Here is a 12,426-nt window from a genome sequence, read left to right on the forward strand (position 1 = left end):
TGAATTAGAACTCGTGGAAGTAAAATATTATCGCATTGAACATTTTAGCACTATTTAAATTTGCAGTTAATATTTAGAGAAAATAAATACTTTAGCGAAAAAGCTAAAAAAAAAGTTCGAAGCCAAACAGGATTTTTTCGGCTTAACCCGAATAAAAATGCTAAATGTCGCCGAAAAACATCTAAAATGACAACACTGATCTTTCTACACTTGTTCCTTCCTAGCCGAAGGATCTTTTCACTGCTTCTGCGTTACTTGAATAGATACTGAGATTTTTGGATTTAAAAAAGGAAATAATTATATTGAACCAACAAGCGCCATTTAGTCATTTTAATTTCACCATTTAATACTCGTAATCGTCGATACTGCCTCCTTGAAGACAAATATGGAAAAAACCCTGTTCCAAAGACTGTCGGTCAGCAGCCGAGAAGTAGCAAGCATGCCATTTGTATTTCTCGTATATACTTTTAAATGCATGTGAAAAAGTAAAGCCAGAATTTGTATGCTCTCAAAATGCTTTTATGCAAAAAATGACGATTTTCAACCATATTATACCATTTCTACGAAAAGTTGATTTTTTCCCATATGAAATACATGGAAAATTATGATCGGATCTAAACCCAATTAGTATGGGACTATCTCGGTGGTTTCACCTTTCCTTAAAAAAATAATTGTAATCAGTTAATGTGGTCCAAAGTTATGAGGTATTATACATAAATAAAATATTCCGACGAATTGATAACCTCCTCCTTTTTTTGAAGTCCGTTAAAAATAGCGGTATATTTTTTCGTTAAAGAACAATCGTAGGGGGTGAGACCATTAAAAATCCGACTTAACTTTTTTTGGGCCACCCTAGTGTATATACATGTCCAAAGTCGTAAATATGAATCTTCTTAATTACGTTTTGTAACTATAGCGCAAATAGGCTTTAAGCGACAAAATTCTAAAACTAAATTTTTTGGTAAAACCGCTGGCAATCAACGTAGGGATGCAAATTTTGAGGAGTAACATTGATACATCGATGTTTCGTTGCATCGGACGAATCAACAACGATGTTTAAATACATCGGCAGAAAAATATCGATACAGCAATGGTTTCCGATGCTATACAATTTGTTAAGTCGTAGTGATCTTAGAAACAAAAATTTATAGTTTTCAATATTAAACAATACAGCTTTCTGTAATTCGGCTAGAGTAATGGATACAAATAAATGCATTTCTATATATTTAAACCACAATCCTGCATGTACCCTTCCTATAATTACTTAAATGAAAAATAAAAATTCATACCATAAGGTATCTGATTTTCGTAATTCTAAGAGTAATGAGAATTGTCTATCACTTTGACAATATATTTGTGGCAGACGGGTCGATCCTTTTTAGGTTTTAGGTAAGCATTCCCAAAACTGTATTCTAAAGAATTAATAACATAAGAACTCATGATCAATAAGAAGAAAAATAAGTAGAAAAGTAATGGATAAGTTGAATCAAATGAAAGTTTGAGTTACACTGAAATCGATGAAACTGACATCGATGTATCGTTAATTTACCGATATTAGAAAATTATAATCATCGATGGCAACTATCGAATTTTTAACCGATATTATCGACAAATCCCATAAGATAAATCGTATCAGCTGACACGTTTTCCAATTTTGCGTTGTTGACTAACTGTGCATTAAGGATTGGCGAGTGAAAGCTCGCAGAGAACTAGATCAAATTCGAAATAAAGCGATTTCGGGAAAGGTTTATCTTAGTAAAAGTTTTGTTGCAAGTAACACAAAACCTTAAAAAATGCTAGGGCATGCGAATAACCAAAACGGAGTCATTCTTTTTAGTAGTAAATAGCTAAAAACTACAAATTAAGTCAAGCTCAAGTTTTCGTAAATTGGCACCTGTGCACAGTGGCCCATTTTCGGAAAACCCTGGCCAAAAGTCCAAAAAAAAATTGGTGCATTCGTATGCATAACCATCTTATATTGTTAGGAGGGCTCTACTGCATATCGTTATGAGACAACAAGTCGATTCTCTTAAGGCATTTAGTGTTACAGGAGTTCGAAGTGACTGTTGCTAGCAATTCGCTCTAAACTTTTCGTAAATTAGAGTTTTCGTCGTTGTTAGAATCGTGGTATTATCCTTAAAAAAAATAACAGTTTTAAAGCATCCGCTCATGGACATTGTAATCTAGAGGATGTAAAACATGTTTTTTCATTGTCACGCCATCTAAAAACTGACTTAAGACGTAGATGTTCACGGATTGATTTTTTTTGTTTACTCATTATGATGGATTAGGAAAATAGTTACGACAGTGGTCGAGATGGGTGGTCTAATTTTCTTTTTCATATAGATTGAAGTTTTTCCCATCCACCTTGGTTAAAACCACCTGCCACAAGCCGCCACTGTAGTTTGAACATCAGTTTTTATACGCGATTCTTAATTTTTTTATGTTTAAAAGATTTAAATTATGTAAAAAATTATCTCTGTCAAGATTTTGATGTTTTAAAGATTGGATGTTTTTAAAATTTAAATGATGTCAGAAAGTATTGCTATATTAGAGTGGCCATCCATGGGCCTCTCATTATTGAATGGGCACCCCTGCCAATTGGGCAACTTTCCGAAGAAGCCCAAGAGTCAAAAAATATCGGCTGCTTGCATCCTCGGCCCCTGTCATTTCAAGTTTACGTTTAAACCAACCAAAACAAAATCATAATCTGTCGTCAGATGCCATTAAATTATTATCAACTGTTGTAAATGCGGATGCGGAATTGCCATCAGTAAATATAGATACGAGCTTGGATACTTCAGATGACTGCGAGTCTGACGGTGTATAAAATTGTTATCTAAAAAATATATTCCTGTACCAACAAATATGTATGTCTTGTTTATTGATTCACTCAAAATCCCGCAGTTCCCGTGTAAATTTGAACATCAAGATTTTTAGAAACGAGCATTAAGACCTCCTTAGTATTTGTCCGAGCTTCTCTTCCGCTTTGTGGCGTGCGCCTTGATGTTGGCGCACAAAGGGGAGGGACCAACAGTTTTACGCCGAATCCGAACGGGGACTTTATTTTTATGAGAAGTTGTTCTTCGTGGCTGAATACATTCGGGGGTTTGCCATTGCCTGACAAAGGGCGACTTTATTACAAAAAACTTGTTTGTTTCTTATTTTCAGCCATTTTGAATTTCGAAATTATGTGGTGAAATTTAAAAGCAAAAACCAAAATAAAGACGATTACACAAGGTTTGGTTACAATTATACCACGCCTCGACTTTTGGCCAGCTTTTTCGAAAAATTGGCCACTGTGCTGTGATAAGAAAAAAAGTATAACACATATGAGAGTCCCGAAAGAAGATCCATAAACCGTCAGCCTAAAATAAAAAAAAACCAGAAAGATTCCACAACTTTTTCAGATTTCTAAAATCTTACTCAATTTCAGATATTTCGCTTTAAAACATAATTAACAATAACATACTCCTTTTTTTGAAGTCGGTTAAAAACAAATTTATGTGAAAAGAACTATAAATTTTTTTATAAAAGTAATTAAAGCCAACCTCTGCCATAATTTTCTTTCTCAAATTTAAACAAACTTACATTGTGATCTTTTAGAAATCAACGACCTAATTACAATTTAGTTTTCTGTTTAGACTCTCTGAACCGTTATTTTGAGAGTTTAAAGGTTCACAACAGCTGCCAGTATATGACGTATGTGTATTTATAAGCTGATGGTACATATGATTGAAGTTAATGTGGATCTGCTTTTCTATTGCTGATTATTAATATTTTGCAATTCATATTACTAGTGTTCGCCCAGCGGTTGAAATTCAACCGATAAAATTAGGGATTGTTTATGTGAGTTGAATGAGCTGAAAAAACTTTAGTTAGAATGGGTTAAGTGGAGGGGAGTTTAGCTTAGCTCTTAGCATACCACTAAACCATAAAATAAGATTAAATAACATAAAATATGAAGCATAACACACCACAATATAACATCGCACAATCTTCAGTTGTATTTCCTTTTTATCCCTATCACTTTCTTCCTCTCTATCTAAATCTTATTTATTTTGGTTCACTTTATGCCGAATGATGTTGCCTTTGATGCCACATCAAGTGATATCATTTCATGTAGTGAAATTGGGTGTGGTGAGTTGCGGTGTGATAAAATTGGGTGTGGGAGTTACGGTGTGGTGAATTTAGGTGTGGTGAGTTAAGGTGTGGTGAGAAAGTTGAGGTGTGGTGAATTAAGGTGTGGTGGATTTAGGTGTGGTGAGTTGAGGTGTGGAGAGTTAAGGTGTGGTGAGAAAGTTGAGGTGTGGTGAATTAAGGTGTGGTGGATTTAGGTGTGGGGGTTAAGGTGTGGTGAGTTGAGGTGTGGTGACTTGGATGTGGTGAATTTAAGTGTGGGGAGTTAAGGTGTGGTGAATTAATGTGTGGTGAGCTCAGGTGGAGTAAGTTTTTAAGCGGATGTGAGATGAGTTGAGGCAAGTTAAGTTAAGTTAAGGGGTTATGATCTTTATCCTTATCTTCATCTTCATCTTCATCTTCGTCTTCATTTTCTTCCTCGTCTTGGTCTTCATCTTCTTCTTCATCTTTATCTTTTCCTTTATCCTGATCTAAATATGTCCGCTATTTTCTTCATTTACATATTCACCCCACCATTGTTATTGGGTTAGGTATTTAAATTTTCCTTCCTCTTTGTCTTTATATTTAGGTTTCTTTACTTTTATTTTCATTTCTTTATTTATCCCTTTCTTCTTCTCCATACTCAACTTTACCTTCTTCCTTTTTTGAGTCCAATCTATTCATGTACATACATACATACATCTTATTCCTAAACTGCTGCTTAGCACATTTTTTTAATTCACTATCAATATTAAAGCATACATTTAGGAGGCATTTCCGCCCCAACCATGTACATGTATGGTACTTGTATTGGTGTGACTTTTGAATTGATTTTTTCGCTCTATTTTAAACTAATTTGAAATTTTAAAAGTTGCCTGCACATCAGCATCAAAATACCTTTCTAATGATATATAATTGTTTATACCTTAGAAGTATAGTTTAGCCGTAAAAGGGGTGTAAACGAAACATGATTGCCTATTTATATAATTGATTTATCAAATTCAATTCAATAAAATCAAAATGAATATTTAATGTACCGTTTTTAACTTGAATGTGATTTTTATAATATCACGTATTCTACGTTTAAGTTTAACGGTTGTGTTGGAGCCACAGCCTCCATCAAGACGAAGGCGCTGGACTGATCCTTCTTATATAGTACTTTTGCCTGAAAATCTATGATTATGCAGTGACTGAAACAAATGTTTACATGGGCGATTAATCGATTAAATATCTTTTTATTAATAATAATCCTGATTAATCAAAAAGTATGATTAATCAGAATCTGAATAATCATGATTTTTGATTTTTTACTTATTAACAAATATATAATACCAACCGAGCACGTAACTATATGTAATTAATAATATAATTATATTTATATATAAATACAATATGTATATAAATATATAGATTGGGGAGTGACCTACAGTTTTACGCTGCCTCCGAAAGGCGAGTGGGTTTTACGAGAAGCTTTTTCATGGCAGAAAAAATGTTGCTCGGGCCAGAGATAGAACCTACGCCCTACGTACGGACAGTACGCTTTTCTAGCCACTAAGCAACAGGGATCGCCAAATATTTTATTTAACTTCTTGATTAAACCGATATTGAAATTCTAATCGGGTGGCAACAACATTTAAAAATATTTTAAAAATAAAGTTTTTTTAAACCTCTCTCGGTTGATATCCATATCGTTTCACCTGTAAGTTAAACTGATTTTAACTTTACAACTAAACAGACCCCTTTTCATATTTAGTTATATTTATAAAAATAAAATAAAAATTACTTTCTAAAATAAAATATTTTTTATTTTTATTTATATTTATGTATAAATAGCCAGTAACAAAATATGATTTAAAATAATTTTATATTTCAATAATTAAATTTAAATAACAACGTATAAAAACAATTTTTATTGAAATTAAATCAATTAGTAATTCCTCCTCACAAATAAGGAATATTTTCGTGAAATATCATTCTTGGACCGATTTCGTTTGACCTCCACATTGTTGTGATAATTTATTTAACTTATTAGTTACCCGATTTTACAATTTTAACAGGTGGCAACCACCTGTAAAAATATTAAAAAAAAATCGTTTTGGAATCCTTTTCGCTGAATACCCCGATTCTTGTAATTTTGTATCTAACTCATTAGTATATTGTTTTTAACTTTTATAAAAGGTGGCAACTCCCTCGAAAAAATATAAGTAAAAACCACTCTTTTTTGAATTTGATATGAAAATTGACAGAAGGAAGAATAATCAGTTAGCATTTACCTAACTTCCCAAAAAGCAAGAAGATCAAAGGAAACGGAATATTTTTCACCGGAGCGAATCCAACCAATTATTATAACTTTGTTTTAATGAAAATTTACTTACATATGTATATTTTAATAGCAAGTGCTGTACAACTAAAAAGAAAATATATTTTCAATATACACAATCTCAATTATTTATCTTGCGGTTGCATTTATGCAACGATAAAACTTTGGCAATATAACAACACAAAGGAAATACTTTAGAAAAGTAAAAAAAGGCCGCAAATGAAGACCCACACACACTGCAATTGTTTGCGCCTTTTGTACACAACGGTGACAAACCACAACCACATTCTCTATTGGTTATGACGGCAAATGAGATACTACAAAGTAAAGCTCTGCCATAGTTTTATATTATTTACAGGGTCATAAGTCAATTGAGAAGCACGGAAAGCGTTGGCCAAATGCAGACGTCACAAATTTTGCGTTTTCCAAAAGCGGGAAAAAGGAAATTATCAATGATAGTGCCACCTTCATAGCAATAGGCAGCGAAGGGCTGATTTCGCTCAAGGGTAAATGTGTTTGGGAGATTTGAAAGCGTCATGGCATGAGTTTCTGTGATTGTACACAAATACAGTGCAAAATAGAAAAATTAAAAGTATGGAAAACAAATTTTGTTATTGCCTCACCAAATGGATTAACCGTCGGCAACGTATGAAAAGTTGTAATAAAATAGACTTTCGCCTACTTCTTTTTGATTGACGCTGTAAGCGCTGAAACGATTTTGATCGAGTCCACGCTGGTTTCTCTTCTAAGACAATGGACGCTAATTAGAATTGTCAGGTGAAGCCAAACCATTTTCTACCTGATCTATCCGCCACAGAGCAGAGCTCTTCTTCCCCTGCTACCACCGTGCAAGATCGAATACTTTCGGGACTGGAGTCTTTGGGTTCATTCGTATGCAAGACCAATCTAGCGAAGCCGCTGTACTTTAATTCCCTGCACTATGTCGATATCATTGGTATGATAGTTCTACTTTAGTGTGTTTTATTTCTGGAGACTAAATAAAAAATCGAGCCACATAGGAACATGCATATGGGTGCAATAGATAAAAAAGTTACTCATACGCCACGTACTATTACAGGTAAATTACATACCATACACATTGTATGTAGTCGCAGTAGCATTTTTAGTTAAAATAGACAAAACAAATTTCGAGCCTACTCATTTTGTAAGAAGACTAAAAAAATGCGAAGTCGTCAATTTTAAAACTGTGGTGATCTCCGAAATAGCTGCTATAACTTCTACCGCTTAGACTTTGTTGCTTTTTCCATTTATCCTTATCAAATAATCGTGATGCAAAGCTCAATAAATATATTAACAATTTTCTAATTTTTTAAGTTTATACAGCTGGTTTGTCTTATTTTGGCGTTGCACCTTTTTTTAGAAATGTGGTTCTTAATTTATTGCTAAATGGGAAGGAAATAATAATAATAATAATCCCCTTTATATCTTTATTCCTTTCTTCAGCTATATATTCATCTTCTTTACATATCTTTGTTTTTATCCCTATTTTCATCTAGTCTCTTTACCTTTCCTTCATTTATTCTTTATCGTTGTATTAATCATAACCTGAATTTCATCCATTACCTTTGCTTATGCGTTGCTTTAATTCAGTATCAATAATATAGCATACATTTAGGAGGAATTTTCGTTCACACCGTTCCATTGCCTCACCTAGCATTTGGAAGATTATTTTAATAAAAATCACCTCACTGAGTTTTCTTCGATCAACTTTGATAATATAAAACTGAATAATCGCTTACGCGATTACAAAAATCTCGAAAATGACTTACCCTTACTTACTTGAAAAGTGATTTATTGAAAAAATATAAACACGAAATGTAGGACAATCGCAAATTGATCATGCTGGGGATTGAAATGTGATCGTTTTCTTTGATATAAAAAAAAAATATTTGTTTATTAAAAAACATTTTCGCTTCGTTTGAACCCAATAAAATAGGCTGATTTGTTAATTTTAAATAAATTTAATACTTATTTAATTTTTTGCAGTGCAAACGATTTGAAAATATACCGAAAAAGGGCTCGGAAAAGACTCGAGAATAACTGGAAATAGAACTGAAAAATGTCTCGAGAAAGACTCGAATATAAAATATCATTCGGATAAGATTCACAAATGAATATAAATACGACTCGAAACAGAATCAAAACTGAACCGAAAAGTGGGTAATAAAGGACTCGCGGGCAAGGTATCATTTTCTACCGACAAACTAGTATTTTATGATCATAATATGAGCACATGATTGTTTCAATTGCACAGAGAACTCAAAAAAGACTCGAACACGATCAATAATTTCAGAAAATGCTGGATGGGTCACTTTAACTTTTCAATTCCCTACCACCGCTAAAGAAGTTTCACTTCAAAAAGTTTACGAAAAGCAAAAATAGTATGCCACTTTGTAAAACCCTTAAATATGGATTTATTATTTGCAATAGTAATTAATTGTTATTTTACGATTTATGCTCTTTTGTCGGATCTAATTACACAAAACAACGCATGCGTGCAGAAAACAGCACACTGGCTACAGGACGCCCATTTTACTGCTTTCATGTTCCTTTTAATCTGCTTTAACTCTATTCGATTTACGAGTAAATCGAAGCAGAAGAGCTCAGGTGTTCGTCTCTCAACACATCGCTGCCAAAAGTCTTATACCTAATCCTTGCAAAGGACGGACAGAGACACAAAAGTGTTCTGCCGTCTCATCCTGTTCAAGGCAGAAAGTGCAAATCAGGTTGTCAGATATGCCGATCCCAGTCAGATGTTTGCCCAACGTGAAGTATCTAGTCAACAGTACCACAGATTGTCTGCAGTCCAATCTGTTCAATGAAAGCAAACACCTACACAACCTCCGACACAGTTATTGCTGAGCGCGATATTCATCCAGTTTCTGACGGTGGTTGCGGAAGTTCGTAATGTTTTCTAACATAATTTAGCTGATACTTGCATTGCCGGACGAATCTGGTAGTAGTTAGAGGGCTGGACAATGCTTTGAGTGTAACTTGGCTGTTATTGCAGACACGTAAACTCCTCCATCTCTACATATTTTCCATCACGCATTCCATGGATTTCAGGATTGCAAATACCGCGGCTTGGAATACCGAGGCATATTCCTCAAGAGAAAAGTGAAGTTCATCCGCATTACCTTCGATATAAAGACCAGATCCTGACCCAATGTTTTGGAGCCAGCAGCAAAAATTCGACAGTGCCTTAACTCAGTGCTTGAATTAAGCCAGGATTCAGTCTAAGGGACCTCAAACTTTTAGAATCTCCTCAGAAAAGGCAACGGAAAAGGATACCACCCTGGGGCATTTAAAATACACTTTTTTTTGTAGATTTTGCCAGCAGCAATCTCCGGCTCGCGGTACTCTGTATCATACCAACATCCATATCGTTTAAGCCTGCACGTGGCCTTTAAGACCTTCCCTCGTGCAAAGGTGCAAAGTGATGGAAAGTTCAGTAGAGCAACAACAAATTCTAATATCGCGAGAACGAAAACAGCTATCGGAAAAAATACAATCGCGTTTTAAGGCTGTCGAGATAGATAATTCAGGAAAAATAGTTGGATAAAAAGTTTACTTGACTTCTCAACTGACCTTCAAAGGATGGGGTTCTCATTTTTTTTTCCTTTTTCCTTTTTTGACCTGAAAATAGTATGCAGTGAACCGTTATCAAAATACTTATTATTTTTTTCCTTACCTAACTAACGTCTCCAAAAACAAAAGGACCAAGAAAGCCAGGCAAATGAAATGCTAAGGAAGAGGGAAGTTTAACTCAAGGATGTTCGCCATTAATACACCATGTACTTACGTTTCGTTGTAATTGCTTGGCACGTTTGCTGCTTTTTAACTAGAACACACTTGACTGCATCCCACTTCTTAAGAAATCTCTAATTTGTCATAAGTCAAATGGTGTCCTTAATTCTGCAAGCGACACCATTGCAATTGCAAAGTACATATGTATTGGAAGACAGGACAAGTCGCAAAAGGTTTCCCTCTTCATGTGTGAAAATGTCGCGGAATTTGAGAAAGAATGAAGGCAAAAAATAATGAAAAGCGGTTTAAAATAGAAAAATGAAAAATAAAATATATTGCATGTAAATTTGTAACGCATACGAAGTAAAGGGCGCCCGACCCCAGTAAACTTGGTAGATAAAAATAAGGGTATAGAGTCAAGAATTCGTTTCTAACTGTTTGCATAATAAATGTGAACAAATGAAATGTTAGCCCATACACATAGATATGTACATATGTTTGTATGAATGCACGCACTCATGTACGCATACAAAGTATTTATCAATAAAAATAAAGGGTCATCCAACTCATGGCTAGGTAGATAAATCTTTGTTTCAAACTGGTATTTGTTTAGTTAAAGGCTTTAACAATATAGAACGTTTTACGATAGAAAACAGCGTCAAAAATTATTTTCCAACCATTCCGTTTTCAGCTGGACTGTCCCGGATTTTATGAGTTTTGCTGGAAGGATTTTTATAAAAAAAAAATAGCAAAAATTTAAAGTAAAAAATGTTGCATACATTGTGAAAAGTTCCCTGTGCCAATAATACAGTGCGGCACTGTACATACATACAATTATAAAAATTTATAATTTGGTGTGATTTTTATTTAAATTTTAGTATATGTTTTAAGTAAGTTAGAGATATGATCATTGAAGCTTCGTTTTATCAAAATTTTTATATATGAAACTTTACATTGCTTTGTTTTGCTAAATAGAAAATTTCCAAAAATACAGCATTAAAATTGATGACCGCATGCACTCTCTACCCCTAAAATTTCTAGAGTCTCTAGATGAGGTACTGTAATAAGCTGTGAGTGCTTTATTCAACTATCTACGAAATGCTCTCACAAAAAATAAACTGCCCAAAACCACGGGAACGCAAACAACCCACTTTCATGTCCGAAACTTATAGCTCAACCAGACATCGACGTAAGACCGTAGACCGTGTCAGTTGACACGACATATCTTAGGGGATTCCCGTGTTAACGAAAATTCATCACCGCATGACGGTGTCGGTGTCGTTGTCGGTGCCTCTCTCTCTCTCTCCATCAACAGCAATTTCATATGTTGATACGGACGGCAGGTACGGTAGTGCCATCTTTGTAACTTTCTTTTAGTCTGAAATAAGAAGTGTTTGATCTGGACGAAATGTGGTTACAATAAAATGGCTTTATATATTGCGTGAGAGATTTCCAGGACTCGTGACTTTGAGTTTCGGCGGGACTACCGCCAAAATCCCTCAATTTTCCTTTTTACGGGGCTATGCAAAATAACGTATTTATGTTATTTAAATATTCAATGTTTTTTTTTTTTAACTCCACATTCCCAACGAGAGAATGGATAACTCTGTACGTAAGCATATGGATACAGTCTCGTGTTTTTTATATATATATGTAGGTACATTTGTATATGAATGTATGTATGTATGTAGGTTGCTCCTTTGCATACGGCCTTGTAGCAACCAACCTTCTTAGCCGTCGGCAACAAGTTGCATGTTTGGACCTTTACTTTTGCTATTCTACGATGTTACGATGTTCGCAAATGACATACAACAAATGGCAAGTTCATTCAGCAAATTTTTTTCCTACACATATTCCACACACACTTGATTGCTGTCAACTTATCAAGCCTAATGATATCGCCTCAACAATTGTTGATCTATGGTCTGCTTTGTACTTGTAAGTGCTGGCATTCAACCACAATTTTACGCAAAAACACATACACACCAGAGATCTGCAATGAGTACTAATGAAATTAGTATTCTTACTTAGTATATAAAGGAATACCTTTATTTTATGACTCTATCGAGTGTTGTCTACTAATTTGATTTTGTTCAAGTCTCCGATACGAGAGGCGCAGTCCGCATGACGTACGGAACTTTTTTTTTTTGTTTTGGTGCGGAGTCGTGAAAAACATAAGCTTCTTAAGTGAAGAAAGTAAAGCTGAAAAGAAATGTCGC

Source organism: Rhagoletis pomonella, unplaced genomic scaffold (assembly GCF_013731165.1).
Source record: "Rhagoletis pomonella isolate Grant_MI unplaced genomic scaffold, Rhpom_1.0 Rhpom_scaffold_00004, whole genome shotgun sequence".
In the NCBI taxonomy this organism is placed as follows: domain Eukaryota; kingdom Metazoa; phylum Arthropoda; class Insecta; order Diptera; family Tephritidae; genus Rhagoletis; species Rhagoletis pomonella.